At 58.0% G+C, this 19274-nt stretch overlaps 1 long non-coding RNA gene across 7 annotated transcripts in view; it reads right to left on the bottom strand.

The window, feature by feature from the left end:
* The window catches only part of LOC132219748 (uncharacterized), an 801764-nt gene that overhangs the window by 721704 nt on the left and 60786 nt on the right, over window positions 1-19274 (bottom strand). For all 7 annotated transcript variants that reach the window (XR_009449597.1, XR_009449595.1, XR_009449596.1 and 4 more), the window contains exon 2: window positions 18843-19168. This is a non-coding gene — a long non-coding RNA (uncharacterized LOC132219748). The remainder of the gene's footprint in view (window positions 1-18842; window positions 19169-19274) is intronic.

Below are 19274 nucleotides of genomic sequence, written 5' to 3'. Positions count from 1 at the left end.
AGCTTTCCTGGGGCTGGGGGGGCGGGCGGGGAGGTCAGGGGAGCACGGGGTGACTGCTAATGGATACAGGGTTTCTTTTAGGGGGGAGGGGATAACAAGGTCCTGGAATGGCTTGTAGAGATGAAATTACACACTGTCGATGGGTGGCTTCGAGGGTTTGTGAATTATATGTCCATGAAGCTGTTGCTTTAAAGTGAGAGAGACAGGTAAAGGCCAGACGGGTCCCCGTCACTGCCCAGAAAGGCTCGCTGTAGCTTCTAGAATACAGCGTGCTCTGTCTGAACAACCCCACGGACACACGGACCCGTGTCCCCAAACACAGCCCTGAAAACAGGGAAGACACCAACCAAAAGCCAGAACAGCCGCAGGCCCACCACCTCCCCGCACGCCTCGCCGTCCGCCACCACAACAACAGAGGGGCCACACGGCGGACAGCCAGAAACTCTTATTTTGTCTCCTGCCCTGAGCGGTTCCTAAACAGTGGGAGTTAAATATTTATAAAGCAGCCGCTGTTTGTTTAATGTTCGATCTGTACTTGCGGACCCGACGCAGGGAAACGCTGGGCGGACGGCTGGTTGTTCAAGGCAGGGAGGCACCTTGCAAGGGCGCCGACAGTTCCCAGAGCCCTGGCCTCACTGCCTCCTCCCCTTCTGTTAGCAGCTGGCTGCCTCCTCCTCCTCCTCCTCCTCCTCCTCCTCTTCATGGTGCCCTCAGGTTGGGAGGGGCCTCCAGTGTTTAGTCTCCTGGTCCCCACACCCACCGAATAAGACAAAACCACAGGTCTCCTTGCTCTCATCGTTTTGTGGGGGTTCTTGAGACAGTGGGGTGCTGGGGGGAGGTCTTCCTTCAGAGTCCCGGCTGCACAGAAAGGGGAGCCTCCAAATTGAAGTAGGAAGGGATGCACGGTGGACAAGGAACCCCTTGAGGCCTCCCCCAAATAGGCCTCCTCGGGCTTGTGCCGCTTATCCTGAACGTTGGACATCCGGCTTTGACCCGCTCTGCCTCAGTTTCCCCTACTGCAAAGGACAATGCAAAAACCCACCTGCTTCACAGAGCCGCTTGCGAGTATCTGGCCCACGGAGCCCGCTTCCGATTCCCAGATTCCCGGCTCTACTCTGATTCAGCCGTGACCGAGGGCAATTCCGGTCCCTTGTCCCAGCCTCCTCGGTGGCCTTATCAGCAAATGGGAAGAAGTGAGGAAATGTTTTTGGAAAACTACGAAACGCTGCCAAAACACACGTCCGGGTTCTCCGTGCTGCTGGTAACCTCCAGGGTGGGAGGTGGCCGCTAATGCTCCCCTGGGTCCCCCCTTGGCTCCTTCTGGGGCCTCATCGCCCCCTTCGGAGAGTGGCTGAGGCTCAGGGGCCTCCTACCTGCTGCACTGGGAGCAGCTTCGCCAGAATCTCCACCTGCCGTCCCCATTCACCCCAGGAACTCCCACCCATTCCCTTCACCAGACGGGTCCATGAGCAAAGGCAGGGGAGGTAAGATGGGACCCTGCCGGAGCCTCCCGGCCCCGCCCTGCCCCTTCTTCCCACTGTGGCCCCTAAGCCATTTGGTGACAACCTTTTAGCAAATCAATACCATCTGCTCTTTCCAAAGCACTACTCTCAGTTTTCATGCAACAACCCTCTTTTGATGACCACGTTTCATCCGTTTATGTAAAATTTAATTACCAATACGACTAACGTGTGGCCAGCACACAAATCAGCAGGGGGTGAGACCTCCGGGCACACCAATATCAGTACTTGACAGTGAACGGGTGTCACCAAGTGCTGGGAAACACTTGGAGCCTTTACGCACATTAACTCACTCAATGCTCCCAACCGTCCTGGAAGGGAGGCGGCAGTATGATTTTACATAGAAAGCCTGCAGGCACAGAGAGGTTGTTTAACTCGCCCACAGCCACACAGCTAGGCAGGGACAGAACAACGCTTTGAATCTGAAAAACCGGGCTTGTGAGTCGCCCACCAGCCCCGAGGGAGCCTGGGGAGTTGCTCAGTTTGCTGCACAAAGAGAATGGGCATCAGCCGTAAACCTTGCGAGGGAGCCGCGTGGAGGTCAGTTACGAGTTTCTGCAGTCCTTGCCCAAGACGGACAGATGTTTACAACGCCTGGCCATCAGTAAATGACCGACGATGGTCGGCTGTGGGTGGGCTGGACAATGGCTTCATGAGCATCTATGTTAATGTTCCAGTGACTTGGACGTCCCTGTCTGCAGGAACAGATATGCACAGTCTTCACTTCTGGGTGGCTGGAGCAGGACCTGCTGGTGGGCAGAGGGCAAGGGATGAGGCTGGGCTCAGAGTGAAGGGCTGAGGTGCCCGGTCCAGAGGCTGGGCTTTAACCCCGTCTACAGAGGCTCTTCATGCCCCGCGCCTGGCCTGCTGCGGCTCCTGGCTGATGGCACGAGGTTGAGCGAATCGCCAAACTGCTGGTACACACGGCAGTCCGTGCAGCCAGACGGGGAGAGGAACCTCAAAACAGGCGGATGCTGGGCTCACGGGGGAGGCCTCGGGGACTCTCTGTCCACTTTCTGACCTTCCCGGAGAGCCCCTGGTGCCCACACTGCCGGGCCTGGAAAGGCGGACTCGCAGCTGAGACAGGGGAGGCCGGGAAGGGGCAAGGCCCCGAGCAGAAGCCAGACTCCTACAGGCAGAGCGGAGACGGGGAGTGCGATCTCCAGGCTCTGGCCTCGGCGTTCCTTCTATAACCTGTGCCACAGGGGGCAGCCGTGCCTGAGAAGGGGCTGCTCAGGGGAGGCCCAACGTCCCAATTCACAAACCGAGGGAGACGCACGCAGCCTCCAAAGGCTCAAACCCAGACAAGCGGACACCCTGTCACTAAATAAACATCTGTCCGGAGAGATTTAGGAAGAGGAAGTGGCTTTGCTACCTGAATCCCTCCATGAAGCAGAACTCACCTCCCTATTTCTTGAAATAATGGGCCTCAAAGAGGAACGTTCAGTCCCTCAACCTGCTGAATAGGTGCCGTGCTAGCAGGTGCCTGCTGCCTGGTAGCCCAGGTTCCGCCCGAGGTGCGGCGGCAGGCGGCTTTACAAAATAAACACGCACACAAACGCCACCTCAGGCTTCCTGTCCTCCACACGCGACCCGTCACGAGGGAGGGGATGCCAGTGTGCACTCAGCACCTCGAGTGCTGGGCGAATACTGTCCCATTCAGCCCCAGCCTCCCACAGTGCTCAGGAGCGAAGGGAGCGGTGAACCCGAGGCAGGAGACTGAGCAGGACGTGGCATCATCTGCCTTCACCAACCGGAAAGCTGTGGCCGTCTGCCAGTCTTTCATCTCCGACAGGGGCTGTGTCGTCGAAGGGCCCCTCTGAGGATCAGAATGCAGAGCTGGGAGCAAGCACCCACGACTCAGCAGAAGGAAGAAGACCCTCAGAACCATCGCCACCAGCTTTCAGTGGTAGTGAGCGCCCCGTCAGTGGAGGCAGGCAAGGCTGGTTGGACAGACAGGCGGCCAGGCGGCTGTAAATGGGGATTCAACGTATCTCATGGGTGTTTGGACAGGCCCGCAGCAGGGAGTCTGCGAATGAGTCAAGCCTGAAGCCCTCGCTCCCTGTGTTACTAATGTCCACAGAAAGGTTGTACAACCTAGTGTTAGAGACTGCAATGATGCAACCTAACTCTGTTTGAACACACACACACACACACACACACACACACACACACACACACAGTGCAACGTTAGATGAGCTCTGTGGGCGGCACCAGCAGTCTCCTGTCTTCGTCTAGCCCTCTGCCTGGCACCGATGGAGGACCTATTATATGGTGGATACTACACGGAGAACATAGAGGAATAATGCAACACTCCAGTTCCAGTGCCCTAGTGCCTGGAGCACACAACAGGCCAAGTTCATCCATTAGGTTAGAAGGTCATTGGCCTGTTGGGCCCCAGACGGTGCACAAAACGCTCTGTGAAGGCCACACAGTTGGTGGGGATATTCCCCCCGACGAATGAGGGCACAGATCAGAAAGTGATCGCTCAGTAAGCAAAGCAGCAGCCCTGCCCAACCCCAAAGGACACGCACTCTTTCCATGACACGGGGTGCAGCCGTATACAACCCGATGTGATAGGGAAGCCCCGCCCCCTGACAGTGAGGACTCGCCTGCTCCTGCATGCCTCCATCTGCGGCCTTCGAGGGTCGGTCCGCCATGGCCTTGATGTTTCACCACTGGCCCCGGTCAATTCTGGTGGCACTGCCCGCCCCGCAAGCGGCCGAAGACGGGCCGGCTTTGATAGCAGAGATGAAAGGCCACACTGCAGTGTGCGCGCGCGGCCCCAACAAATGTCAACTGCTTTCATCAGGAAAACCCCAAATTATCCACTTTTACACAGTCTTTCATCTCCGACAGGGCAAGCAGAGGCTGCCTATTAGAAAAGCTGCCTTGCCCACCACCTCCCGCGTGGGGGAGGGGCGGGGAGGGGGCACATGCCAGCATCACGCTCAGAATCACGGCACGGCCTCGCCGGGGCGGCTGGGCCATCGGAAACACAGGCTCCACGCTGCCCTTTGCCGCAGGATGCTGACTAACCAGACAGAGGGCAGGTCTGTCCAGGCCAGCCGCCTCCCCTGCACAGGCAGGGTGCTGCCAGCAGACGCCGTCCCCCGAGCTGGCTGCAGGCACGCGGGGCCGGCCAAGCCACCGCTGCGCGCCTCCCACACACACAGCCTGCAGCCCCAGGAAACGGAGGGCTGGGACCGCAAGCATGAATGTGCAGGAGGCGGACCCGCCCTCTATTCCTCCCTTCTTTCTCTCTCTCTCTCTCTTCTCCGGCAAAGCTGGCAATTGAGAAGTCCACATCACAGATTCCTGCGGTTAGAGGGGCCTCGAGGTCCTCGACACTGTCCCCCCCATCAAGACGAGCCAGCCTGGAGTTGTCGCAGAAGGCAGGCCGCTGCCCTCACTCACGGGATCTGGAGGAGAGGCGGCCGCTCCTGGGTTGCTCCCCAGTGGCCTGTGGCCTTGTGCATCCAGCACTGATTCCAGTCCATTCCCCATTTTAGTCCAGTATCGATGCTCCACCCATGAATGAGAGCTCTCAGCCCAGGGACCCTGTTTTGTTTTGTTATAATCCTCACCCGAGGATATTTTCTCCATTGAGTTCTTTTAGAGAGAGTGGAAGGGAGGGGGGGAGAGAGAGAAACATTGATGTGAGAGAGACACATTGATTGGCTGTCTCCCGCACGCTCCCCTGACCAGGGTCAGGGATGGAGCCTGCAACCGAGGCACATGGCCTTGACCAGAATCAAACCCAGGACACTTCAGTCCTTGGGCCAACGCTCTATCTGCTGACTGAGCCAAACCGGTTCGGGCCAGGAGCCCTGTTTTAATCTCTGTGTCTTCAGGAGGTAGCACAATGCCTGGCCAAGAGGGGCTGCTTAGTAAAGGTGGGTGGGTGGGTGGATGAGTGGTGGGAGGGGGGTTGGATAAGGGGATAGAGGGGAGGTGGATAAGTGTATAGGTGGCCAGAAGTATAGGCAGGAAAAGGGGAAAGAGACACAGAAGAGGTTGCCATTAAGGACCACCAAACACGCCCGCTGCGGCTGTCAGAATCACCGAACTTTCCGACCAGAAGGCCTTGCGAGACCCTGCGAGTGCCACCCCCTCTCCTTATTTGGCAGATGTGAAGACGAAGACTCTGACTTGAGCTGCCTTGTCCAAGGTCATGTGACTGAGGGTGAGCGACTCCAGGGGAACACCCAGGGCTTCCGGCAGCCTCGAGGGACCCTCAAATCCAGGTCTCCTCCAAATGCCAGTTATGCCCCTGCCCCTCCCACCCACCCACCAGCTTCCCGCAGTGAGCCGCGCCCGTTCCTTATCCATCATATGAAGCCACGCCGGCACCGCCCGAAAACCTGCGGTGAGGATCAGTTACAACAGTTAATGGGAAGGAAAGCTGCCCTTAGTGTCTTCGCCTGAGATAAGGGGAGTCTGAGGCTGGAAGGAGCCAGCAGGGTACCTCAGCGCGGACCCCTGGCCGCACCCAGAAGCTCAGCTCCCCAGAGCAGGACCGGCCGCCCCAGACACAGCGGGGGCTGCACTCGAGGTCTATGGCTGTGCCTTTGGGCAAGTTGCCCAACCTCCCTGGGCCTCAGTTTCCTCCTCTGTAAAATGGGGGAGGCACATGGGGTTGCAGTGGATGGTAAGGGCCAGGGAGCCCCTTACAGAGCCTGGCAGCCTGTTCCTGGTGGCTGTGGTCTCCTCTGGGGACACCTGCTCTTCATGGCAGCTGGGGTGGCCACCCTGGTGAATCGCAACTCCGGGCTGGGCCCTGCGCAGCCTTTGCCAGGCCAGAGGGTGAAGTGCCGGGAAGGGGAGCAGCCACTAGCTGTGTGTGCAGGTGGGAGAAAGCGCGCTCAGGAGGACTTCGGCGGCAGCCTTCCTGGTCAGCTCACCACGCAAGCAACAGGCCCGCCAGAGCCGTGTCCAGAACCCAGGAGCGTGGCTGTCACCCACAGGGAGCAGGTGCCACAGAGAGCTGGGGAGAAGCTGGACTCAAAGGGGGAGGTCACCCAGGTCCAGGAAGGAGGCCTGCCTGTCTGGCTCCCTCTGCACCCCTGGTGGCTCAGAGCAGGCGGAAGGAGATGGGTGTCTGGGCACAGCTGCTCCGGGCTCTCAGCGCACAGGCCTGGGACTGGGGACCTCTGGGTGCTGGATAAAGCTCACACCCCCATCACATCCCAGAATCCTCTTCACCTGCCGTGTTTTTGTCAGAGCCTCTGCCAGCAAGCATGATCCACCCCACCCTCCTTTCCTCTCCAACTCCCTCTCTCTCATCCCCTCTCACCACTGGTGATGCTGGTCACCCCCCAGAGATCTTCTCCTCCTGGGGACAGGGACCCTGCGTCCACCCGCCCAGACACTGAGGGCTCCCACCTACCGTCCAAGGCATTTCTCATCGGCCTCTGGTGAGCCAGAAAGCCAGCAGTCCCGAGGCCCACCTCAAGCGTCCACACAACGGGAATTCCTCACCAGCACGGGTTAGGGACCAAGCAGGGGGCACTGAAGGATGGCGGGATGCACGTGTGCACCAGGGCCCGCGCTCCAAGCCCTGCACCATCTTGACAGCGGGAGGCCCGGGCCTCCTGAAACCATGTGTGTGGAAGACAGGCTGGGAGGTATTCCGTGGAGAGTAGTACCACGTGTCGCCTCGACACGGCACCCAGAAAAAAGACAAATTCCAAAAAGACGACGCAGCCACAAGACCAAGGCCAAGAATGGCATGGCCACGGTATAAGTAAAGTGGAATTCCTCCTTAGTCCTGGGAAGGCACAGGAACTCAACCCCAGGAGGGGGAGCCCCGGGAATCGGCCCCTTGTTCCTGGTGGGAGAGGAACTTAATCGGGAAGGAGCTGAGGGCACGCTCCTGGGTGCCTTCCTTTTCCCCAGCTGCCACCCCTGTCCTCGATCCCCTCCTCACAATCTCCATCGGCCCGTGGCTTGGAAAACCCCAAATCCACCATCACTAGGGTGGTCACTTAGAAAACAGAGTCTTTTAAAATGGTGAGGACTTCATGGAAAAATATAAAGATTCCCCATTATCTTTCTGCAGCTCGGGCTCCCTGGCCCAAATCTGGCCATCTAAGCCACCGTGCAATAGTCCAGGCACCTGTCCACAGGACAACACGGTCTGAATTGTTTGTAGTTGGTTAGCCCTTCCTGCCAGCCCTCCCCCACGCCTCTGGCCACCAGACCAGCGTGCACCAACGCGCCAACAGAGCTGGGTATGACTTCCTGCCGTCCCCCACTGTGCCGGCTGGCCCGTGGGGTTATGACTTCCGGAGACACCGCGGGAGAATGGGGACTGTAAATATAGCAGGCTGGTGTCACTTCCATCAGGCTCAGAGATCCAGCCTCCCGCAGGGCCCACTCTGCCCATCCAGGACCAGAGTCCTGGCATTCAGCGCAGGGGGTTTTGACATTTCTGGGGTAGGGAGCCAGCAGCCTGGGGAACGTGGTCAGGAGCCCCAGGGAAGCCTGAATCCTAGCCTAGATCTACCTAGTTGAGCCTCCGTGTCCACACCTATAAGATGAGAGTCAGGCAGCATTTAGCTCTTGGGATTGGCTGGGAGGACTATGTGAATTTGGGCAGATGGTTGGCATGCAATAAAGGGGAATAAATACACAAGAACCACACCATCAACGCCTACACCTCAGTGCCCTCTGTGACCCTACACCCAAGATGGCAGCATCCGACAGAATGGATGGGAACAACACTCTGACAGAGCTCAGAAGCATCAAGAAAACACCAGCTTTGCCCTAACCGGTTTGGCTCAGTGGATAGAGCGTCGGCCTGCAGACTGAAGGGTCCCAGGTTCGATTCTGGTCAAGGGCATGTACCTTGGTTGCGGGCACATCCCCAGTGTGGAGTGTGCAGGAGGCAGCTGAATCAATATTTCTCTCTCATGGATGTTTCTAACTCTCTATCCCTCTCCCTTCCTCTCTGTAAAAAAATCAATAAAATATATTTTTTAAAAAAAGAAGAAAACGCCAGCTTCTCCAGGCAGCATAACAAAGGACCTTATCTTGTCCCTCTCACCCCAACACCGGGGAGCACAGGACATCAGATGTGTCCGTAAGCCACTTCTCACTGCCCCCATCACACCAAAGGGTCTACTCAGGCCTGAATTCCCCCTGAACTTCCCTTTCACCAGTATCTCCATTGCTCTCTAACCACTTATCATTCGCAGGAAGATGAGAAATGCCAGTGCCGTCTGAATCCAAAATGTAATGTCAACTGGAAACCTCAACGCCATTTGGAGGCACTTATTTTGGTGCAAACTAGAGAGCACAGGAAACCCCAGGAATGGCCTAATTAGCCCTCGCTGCGAGCAGCGGCTGGCCAGGCATTTTCCCTTGTCTTGCTCTCGAGCCTTTTGCAGGAACAGCCTAGCCCAGGTGGTCATTAGGTCCGGCCATGCAGGCAGGGCGGGAAGGCATTCGGAGGAGGAAGAGCCCAGCCCACCCTGCGAGCTGCACCCAAGTGCCTCTTGTGACCGTCAGCAAGCTCCTGACCTCTGATCCACCCAGAGGTCACTTACCTATAAAGTGGTGGCCAGATGATGACCAGGCTGCACCCAATACTTGGTGTGTGTTAGGTGCTGCGCTAAAGGCCTCATTAGAGTATCTCATGTGAACTCAACACCTCGCACGGAGCCTGTCTCCATCTGAGGTGGCTGCTGTAACAAAATGCCAGAGACAGTGGCTTCAGAAACAGACAAGTCTTCCTCTCGGTTCTGCAGGCTGGGGTACCAGCAGATCCTGCGCTTGCTGAGGGCTCACTTCTTGGCTTGCAGACAGCTGCCTCCTTACTGTGTGCTTACGGACCTTCCCTTGGTGTGCAGCATAAAAGATCTCTGTCTTCCTCTTTACAAGGGCATAATCCTATCGTAGGGGGCCCACCCTCGTGACCTCATCTAGCCTGGTTACTTCCCAAAGGCCTCATCTCCAAATGCCACTGCATGGGGGGTTAGAGCTTCAACACATGAATTTGAGGAAGACACCAACATTTACTAACTGCCACAGAAGGACTATTTTATGACCCCATTTTACAGATGGGGAAAATGAGGCCTAGAGAAGTTAAATAACTTGCCCAAGGCCACCAACAACAGAGCCAGGATTAGACCCAGGCCCCCTGAAGGCACTGCACTGTGCTGCATATGAAGCGACGGAAAAGACTGAGCTGGTGATGTCAGGGAAAGCCACGGTGGGAGCCTGGCCATTTGACCGTGATTTCCTCACCTGGGAAATGAGGATACAGCAACAACTTCATCTCTGGGTTGCCATAGTGATTAAACATGGCAAAGCCATGAGAAACACCAGGAGAGAGCAAAAGGGCAGTCGATGGACCCATGGGGCCTCGATTTCCCAGCACGGCGCCCTGCATGTTGTAGGTGCTCAACAAACGTAAGTTGAATGTAGACTCAACCAATGGATGTAAGAACCGATCATGGTGCTGTAAGCAATGAAGCGATGCCCCAAATAAGAATGCCAGCCCCCCAGGAACTCAGGAAATTACATCCTGAAGAAATCTTCTTCCCCAGAGGAGCCCCCCCACACCGGCCATCACCCCCAGATGTGTACCCAGTAGAGACAGGGTGCCAAAGAGCAGGGGGGAGGTGTCGGTGCCCACAGGACAAAGGAGGAGAGAGAGCGTGTCAAGTCTCACTCCAGGCTGGTGCCCCTGGGACAGCAGGTCGTGATCACCCTCCAGAGAGAAGCCGGTGCCTGTAGCCTGGGGAAGGGACGAGGGTGACTGTTCCCCCAGGACGCCAGGCACCTCGGAGCGCCCAAAGGACCCTGCTAGGCCAGGGCTCTGCAGACACGTGGCCCACAGCCCGGCCTCACTCTGCTCGGGCGGGGAAATGAACACAAGGCCCCAACCTCATGCTGCCCCAGGCCCGCCTCATGGTCAGGGGGCTGGATTTCGTGCTGCGCTGTCCCCACGGGAAAGTCTTAATTCACGCTGAGCAGGAGCCTGCGCTTCCTTCTGCACTGAGCCCCGAGCATTATGTAGCTGCTGCGGCGCACCATGGCGTTGACGGAGCCCAACGCCACCCCTCACCGGCCTCAATCTCCTGGAGGTAATGTGGGGGCAGAGGGCCGGCCTCAGAGCCGAGCTGTCAAAGCTGGCCCGGGTCGGGGCGGGGGAGACACACGCTCAGCATCTGACAAGCCGTGGGCTGGCTTCCCCCTAACAGGGGCCTCCGCTTGCGGCCTGGAAAATGTGGTTATTACATCAGGCACTGGCTGCTCATCCATGGGTGTGTGGAGGGTCCAAGGACACCACAAGGGGCACAACCTCGGGAGGACGGGGGCTGACATCACCCTCCTCATCCTGCCACTGATCTGGCCCAGAAGGAGGCGCATCTCTTGGGGGTCCCAGTGTTGTCCTTAAGGGGGCAGGGCTGGTACTGTCAAACACAGCATTTGGACAAGGTCCCTCCCGGCACCAGCCTGCAAAACCAGACCTACATACGGGCACCAGGCGAAAGGAAGTCTTGAATCCCCACCGCGCAGCCACCCCGCCGGGAAGGGACTCCCTCCTCTCCTACTCCCTGCTCGTACCCGAGACGAGCTGTCAACGCCTGGAGGACAGAGAACAGGGCATGGACCCTGGAGTCTCGTCCACCGCCTGCGGCCTCACCCACGCCCGGCACACAGTTGGAGCCAAATAAACACATGGCTACTGACAAAGCTTTATGGGCTGTCAAAACGCCTGACCCACGGGGGTGGAACTGATCTCATAGGGAAGGTGGCAGGCACTGCGGTCTGCCCAGGAGCTGGAGCTTTCAGTGCTAAACCCAGGAAAGTCCCAGACGGCTCCTATGCGACCGTCATCCTACGCTTAGGAGCTGCCACTGTTACCAAGGTTACCAGGGGCTGCTCCTCAGTGGAAGGTTATGGGACTGTTTTCAACACTCGGTCTATTTCTATGCATCCAAAGTTTACTACACAGACCTCATATTTGTTGCATCATCAGAGGAAACGCTTAAGAAGAAAAAGAGGCAATTTATAGTATAAACCCAATTCTTTTCCCATTACGAAACCCCGACTTTCCACTTCTGATCACATCTTTTAAGAGATGAAAACAGCTCTCGAATGTGTGTCTCTTTAACCCTCTCTCGTTCTCTTGCTTCCCTAGGGTTATCCACAGCAGGGACCTGCCTTCCAGTACTTTCCTCTGCAGACCGTCCGTCCGTCTGCAAACAGCCCCGCCGCCAACCACCCTTCCGCTCTGCTTTAAGGCTCCTGAGCAGCACGCTTTGCTGACAACCCCGGCTGAGACCGGCTCCGACAGAGGTCACGGCAACGCCCTGTCCCCCACGATGGAGGCATTTGAGTAGCCAAGATCCTCAATGAATAACGGTGGGCAGGCTTCTGCCCCAGCCCCAAGCTCTCAATCCAACCCCACCACCCCTTCAGCTCTCCGCACCACACCAACCGGGCCTCTTCCGGCTCCCCACACCACCCCGCCATGGTTCCTGGGACCTTTATGGTATGTCCATCCCAGTGACATGCACGCATCCAGGCTCGGACAGTCCTGTCGACCCCCTCGCCGTTACCCTTTCCGCATCAACTTCTCCACCCCCCACCCCCATGGCCTCCTCCCGCTGCTGACCAAGGGCTGCTTCAGCAGAGACCACGGTGGCATGCTCCCTGCACCCTGACTCCGGCCTTGCCCCTGGAGCTTGCCTCATTTCCTCCCAGGATGCACCCCATCCCAGCATGCACGGAGCCAGTACTGGTGCCCAGCATGGCCCACCCAGCCTCCGGAGGCGGCGGCCAGCATGGCACCCCTGTCTCCGCATCCACAGGCTCCCGGGGAGACGCCGCAGTCAACAGCTCATCCCATCGGACAGCGGTGTGGCAGCCTCGGGCACGGCTGCAAGCGTGCATTCCCTGTGCAACCTCGGGGAGCCCAGACGTGCACCTGGAGACGTGTGCAAGGAAGCTCACCTCCGCTGTTTACACCAGCAAAAACCTGGGAACAGCCCGCAACCCGCCCCAAGGGGCCGAGAGGATCAAACGGAGCAGCGACGTCACCCAAAACGCAGAGCGGCCCGAGCAACCTGCTGTCACCTCACACCGGCATTATGTCACCCCGCACCTTCACTATGTCACGTCACATCGGCAGCGTCACCCGCAGAAGAAACGTTAAACACACAGAACCGTGTCACCAGCGGCCGCCACGCAGGTTTGTAATAAAAGGGTAAGAACATGACTCCACGGCCCACGTTCTGGAGAGCAGCCCTTCTGTGAAAGGGAGGAAGTGGGATGGGAGAACAGGCCCGTGAGCAGCACTTTGCCTCTTTTTTTTTTTTTTTTTACTTAAACTTCATCAGAGGCCATGATGCAAAGCCAGCACGCCGTTTCCGCTCACGTCTGCTCATCCCGGGGTGGGAATAAGAGCTGGAGGACCCATGGTGGCGTCTCGCTTTCTACTTCCCACCTGCACGATTCCCACTGTGCAAAGAAACGGCCCAGAACTCGGCCGCAGATTCCAGAGTCCAGCAAGTCGGTCTGAAGGACCGAGGAACGCGGAGCTGGGACGGGAGGCAGGTGGCCTGCGTCTGGAACCCGCCTGGGCCGTCCCCTGCCGCCTGGCCTTCACCTTAGGGATGTGCCAGACCCCATCGCCTGTCACCACCCTGCTCCCTGACCAGCCTCAGCCAACCTGCCAGCCCCGGGAGGCCAAGCGCTGTCCAGCTCTCGGGCCCTTCCCAGGGGTGACGCATTTGGGCCTCGCAACAGGCACGTGAGGGGCGCAAGGCGAGGACGGCCACCTCATGGAAAGACGAGCCTCTTGCCTGAGCTGACTCAACAACTGGGAAGCAGGATCGTGGGCCCAGAGCAATGACTCGCTAATCTGACTGAGACGCGGGGCTTACTAGGAGTCAAGTTCAGAGGCAGGGCCAACAACAGGGCCAGGTTTCCCGTCTCGGCTCATCTGACTCTTACAATAACCGGGCTTCACAGAAGAGGCAGTAACGGCCCGAGGAAGCCCCGGGTGTACGAGCCCCAGCAACCTCTCGGGAGCATTTCTCCACGGGGAGAATTCTCCTCCACGAAGAGCCTGAGCATCCTCTGAACAGGCAACACAACACAGAGTTTCCAGGGCCCCCGCCGGCGGCGAGCTAAAAGCTGGGAGCGGATCCTGGCGAATGTTTATTTGTTTATGTCATCACCTCCTGCAAAAGCCGGTCCAGAACTTCTGAGTGACTCAGAGACCTCACCACCAGCAGCTGCGCTTCGCTTGGAGCCAGATAAGCCTCACAGGGGAGGGTCAGGTCAGGGCAGTTCCTGGTAATCTGTGGGGCTGACCCCCCTCTCCCTGGAACGTCCCCCCCCCCTCCAGTAGGATGGGAGGCAGAGATGGTGGCAGACAGATGGGAGAGAAAGACCTCTACCCCCTGCAACTGCCCTGCAAACTGACTCTGACAAGACAAAGAAAGGGGGCCACGCCTGCCCAGCCCTATGATGGGAAATGACCCAGGTCCCAGGGAGGAGCAGGTGAGGGAGCAGCCAGGGCTGACGGAGACACACACTCACACAGGCCTTTCCCATGAAGGATCTGTGAGCCCAAGACAGAGAATGCATCTTGGAACCGTATCAGTCACCAAAAGCCTGTTTTGTCTTTTAAATATGTTTTTATTGATTTCAGAGAGGAAGGGAGGGGGAGAGATAGAAAGATCAATGAGGAGAGAGAATCACTGATCGGCTGCCTCCTGCAGGCCCCACCCTGGCGATCGAGCCTACAACCTAGGCATATGCCCTTGACCAGGAACCAAACCGTGACCTCCTGGTTCATAGGCTCCACCACTGAGCCACGCCAGCCGGGCCAAAAGCCTGTTCTTTTTACCCAATTCCACCAGCCCTAAGGGAAGAGATAGATACTTGGGTGCTAAGGTCAGAATAATCATTTTTTTAAAGATTTCCTTTTTGTTTATTTGGTTAAGGCAAGTGGGTCTGCTTTCAAACCTCTCACATAGCCCCTCACTCTGCCCTTCCTTCCGACAGCGGAAAATCACCCCGCTGGTTCACATGTACCCCCTTCTCCCAGGACGGCCCGCCCTGCCCACCTGGGTTGTTCCCAGTGCCTTTCTCTGGTTCACCAGACACCTTAGGGGAGAGGCTGAAACTCACCCACCCTGGCCAGGCCCCCCGGGGCCGAGGCCACCGTCCTGGCCCACTCCCGAGAGTTCAGTGTGCAGCTGCTATAAACCTTCAAGTGCTCCGAGCTCACTCGGGGGTAACAGGGGGGTGGAGGAGGGTGGGAGGTCAAGCAGAGACCCTCCTGGAATCTGCGCCCTTCATTAACTTTGGAATTCCACAGGCCAGTGTTTTCTCAAGCCTTCTGACACTCAGCACTCACCCGGGAGAGGGGGGCTGCAAGCCTCACACCCACAGGCTCCAGAAGGAAAAGCCAGACACAGCGTCCCGGGATGAGGGAGGGAGGGAGGAGGCCTGCACCCGCTAGCAGCCGCCAGCGGCCACAAGGCCCCCATGGGGAGGAAGTAACGTTCAGAGAGCAAAGAGTAGCTCGGAGGTAAGGACTAGAGACTCAGCAGCCTTTTGGTCCCAGCTTCGTAGGCGAAGAAGAAAGTGCCGCTCAGAGAGGTTGAGGAACTAGAGGAAGGTCACACAGCTATGACACAGCAAAGCTTCCAAATGTCCTTGTATTCTGCTCCCACGGGGGTACCTGGGTCACCCTGAGAGAAGTGCTGGGCCTTGCTCTCCAGGCTGAGTCTGGAGACGGGGGGGGGGGGGGGGGGTGTCTCCATGACAGCCATGGCATTGCCTAATGGCTGGTGTTGATGAACGCCCGGAATGTGGCTGGTTAACCTTCTAACCTGGGGAGTACGCGCGCGTGCACACACACACGCGCACACACACACACACACACACGCACACATTTTACAGAGGAAGAAACGGGTTCCGAGAGACCCGGGAACTGCCCAGCTTATCTGTCTGGAGAATGTGGAGAAGCTGGCGTGCGCTCCAATCTGTCAGCCGTCACCGTCCCTACGGCGGCTCGGCCAGTGGTCCTGAGTGTAGGTGAGGTTTTGCTCTAAAGACCACACTCTTCCAATCACTGCCCCCAAGTACAGGTCCCAGTGCTCCTCCTAAAAGAAGTCTCGAGTGTCCCCGCTTAGAAGTCCTAGTCCTCCCTGGCAAGGAGGGTACGAACGCCCAGAGACGGAAGCTGATCTGCCTTTTTGCTTACTTGGAGGCGAAGAAGGCAGTAGAGTCACAGAAGCTTGAACAGACTGTTGAACCTCAGAGGGGAGCAGGGGAGGGTGGGTGGGAAGAGATCCACCAATGAGCCAGTATGCATACGTGCATAACCCGTGGACACAGACAACGGGATGGTGAGGGCCTGGGTGGGGGGCAGGACGGGAGCGGGCTGGGAGAGGTTAATGGGGAGAAAAGAAGGATCTATGTAATGCTTTCAACAATAAAGACTTTTTTTAAAGTTGTTTTAACACAAAGGGGGGGAAAAAAAGGAGGCAGTAGAAGTTGCATCTCATGGCTCCAGGGAGGGTGGCTTAGTAGCTTTGGAACCGGAAGGAACTGTTTTCCAATCCTGCCTGTGTGGCCTCTCTGTGCTCCCGTTACTTCAACACTAACCATGACCACAATCACAGTGCCGACCCCACAGTCTGTGCTGGGCTGGAAATGGAATCATGTCTGCCATGTGCCCGGCCCAGAGATCGGCGTAGCAGACGGCAGGTATTCCTCCGTCACTGTCCACAGGGCACCCCGCAGATGGGGCGGGTGCTCAGAGCAGCCGGCACGGAGGGGACACGGGAGTCTCACTTCTTTCTGTGACCGTTCCGGCCCCTGGTGCCCAAGCCCACCCTCGCTCTCCTGGGAGGAGCAGCAGATAACCAGGACCACCACAATGGGGTTGTTCTAGGGAGTAACCGATAAAAGGAGAAAATGCAGGGCTGTGGGCCATGTGATAAGTGGGGGTGCCGCAGCCACGGCGGGAGGGTGGGGGGAGATGGCAGGAAGAGGTGCCAGAGCCCTGCCGAGGCAGAAGCAAAAGAAAGAGGCAGTGCTGGGCCTCGAGGTGCCCCACTCACTTTTCCAATGGAGCCCCTCCCGACCCCAGGATAGGTCTGCCCACCACTCCGAGCCCCGCCAAACCTCCCAGCTTCCCACGCCGCCCCACACCCTCCTCGGGTCACTCCTGGCCCGGCCCGGTGGCCACAGCGAGTGAGCACAGCACCCATCACGCTGGGCTGCCCATCACGCTCACCCAAGGGCACAGGCTTCCTGGGGACCAGGAACCCCCAGGCGCTGAACTGAGATGCCAACCCCACCGCATCCCAGGGCCCAGCACGGCGCCTGCCTCCTTCACACCGTGGGGCACCGAGATCTTAGGAAAAGTCTCTTTCCAGGGTGACCAAGAGGGAGCCCCATTCTAAGAACCCCAAGAGCGCCCCATGGCTGGCAGTGCTTGGCTAGCAGTGCTCGGCGCATGCAACTGTGTGGGCGCGCGCACACACACATCCTTCTTGGCTTCCTGCTCTGCCTTCTCTTGAATGAATAACCTTGGGGGCGTTCGATGGCTTCCCAAAGCCTCCAAGTTCTGGGCTGTAAACTGGGGGCACCATTGCCCACCTAGTGGGACGGCTGGGCTGGTTAAGGGATACGAATGTTCCAAAGGAAAGGTGTTTCCCTGTCGTCTGTCCTTGTCCAGGAAGCTGAAAGGAAACCACTAAAGTCACCATCTGATCTGGTTAACTGTGGTGCAATAAATAAGGCGCCTACTGTGTGTTCAGCCTGCGAGCAAGATGAACAAGTTTCCTGGCCTCACAGAGATGACTTCCTAGGGTGGGAGAAAGATCAAACACCGGGCATCAATGAATGGGTCGTCACCGCACACCCAGGAGCTGTGAACTGGGCAGCGTGGGATAACCAGAAGGCCGCTGTGTCCACTAGGAGCTCTGGGAAAAGGCCCGCTGACAGGTGCCACCGGGCATGAGCGGAACGGGGAACCCAATCAAAACCAGAGCCCAGGCCCCGCCCCAAGTGCCATATTGACAGCTGAGGGCCACGTGGCCCCAGGTGACCTGAGCACTGGGGACACTGGCTGTGGGAGCTGCCCCTCCCCTCGGGCAGCCCAACACTCAGGCAACCTCCCCGGGAGCTGCCAGCCTCACAGCTGCCAAGTCAGTCCTCCCGCTTGTCAACTGCAGAACCTCCGTTGCCAAGTCCAAGTCCAGCTGTTCCCTCCCTCACCTGCTGCTGACCTGCCACTCAGCCTTCCCACAGGCGGCGAGGCCTGTGACCTTTAATCAACTGCCCATGCCAACTGGCGGTGCCCAGTTCACAGTCCAGCACAGCCCACCGGCTCTGCTCAGAAACACTCAGTGACACCTCTCCTCGCTGGAAGCTTCCCCCAGCCACAGCGAGCCCTCATGTGGCTCAGTGTCTGCTGCGTGCCAGGCACGGCGGCTGTCAGCACGTCAGCCTCCTCGACACCAGGCCTGTGAAGCATGACCTCCCTTCACTCTTACTGGATAGCGAGGGGCCCGGAATCCAGCAGTCACTTGCCCGGAGTCACGCGGTAGGTACCAGGGAGAGATTCCAACCAGACATTCAGCTCTTCGTAGCTCGAAGCACTGAGCCCCCAAATTGCTCCCTACTGCTACCTTCCCTGTTTACTCTCCAATGCCTTCATCGATGGCCTGGTCTTAGTTCGCCCTTCCTGCAGCGAGAGATACTGTCCACCAGGCACCAGGCTATGTCTTAGAGCAGCAGTTCTCAACCTGTGGGTGCGACCCCTTTGGCGGTCGAACGACCCTTTCACAGGGGTCGCCTAAGACCATCCTGCATATCAGATATTTACATGATGATTCATAACAGTAGCAACATTACAGTTATGAAGTAGCAACGAAAATAATTTTATGGTTGGGTCACAACATGAGGAACTGTATTTAAAGCACCAGAAGGTTGAGAATCACTGTCTTAAAGACACAGAGCCACGCGCAAGAGACCTGGCCTTCGAGGTCTGCTAGATGGAGACAGACACAAACACCGGGAAAACCCGTGAGACTGACCAGTATGATGACACATGTCGGCAAGGGAAACAGCCGTGGCTCCCGGGCACCACCTTGCCCTTCCCACCTGCCACCCCCGAGCAACAGCCCCAGCCCGACACACCGAGTGCGCTCGTTCAATGCCAGCTCCTCTGGAGAGCCGGCCGCCTCCGGTGACCTGGCTACCACCCACCAGGCCAGAGTCGCCTCAGGCCCAGGTGAGCGCCTGGCAGACATGCATGAGGCGTGAGGCGGGACTTACGTTTCCTGGGGAGCCCCGCAGGGATCTGGAGAGACCCAGGCAAACATTCCTGTCCACGATGCGAGCTCAGGAAGCTGGGGTCCTCCGTCCCCCCGGGCATCCTGGCTGCGGAATCCACGAGGCTCGGCTTCCCGCACACCCTGAGCACCCAGCAGTGTGTCACCAAGCAGGCTCCACCGGCGCGATTCCGCAGCAGCTGGACATCTTGTAAATCCACACGCGCGGGAAATCCTCAAGTGACGCTCCATGCAGCGGACAGGTACGGCCACGGGGTGGGGGGAGCGGGCGTGTATCGTTTTAACTCCTTTGTGGTCCAGAGATCAGGCCTGGGGATGAGAAGAAGGAAAACCAACCTTGTTACAATCACACACCCGGCGCTGTAGGTGGTTATTCTCCTTTCTTTATACTTAGCCCTGATATACTGAGAGGGAG

This window comes from Myotis daubentonii, chromosome 17, assembly GCF_963259705.1.
Source record: "Myotis daubentonii chromosome 17, mMyoDau2.1, whole genome shotgun sequence".
Lineage (NCBI taxonomy): Eukaryota > Metazoa > Chordata > Mammalia > Chiroptera > Vespertilionidae > Myotis > Myotis daubentonii.
Note: the sequence above shows the minus strand (reverse complement) of the source record. Positions and strands in the feature narration are given on the sequence as shown.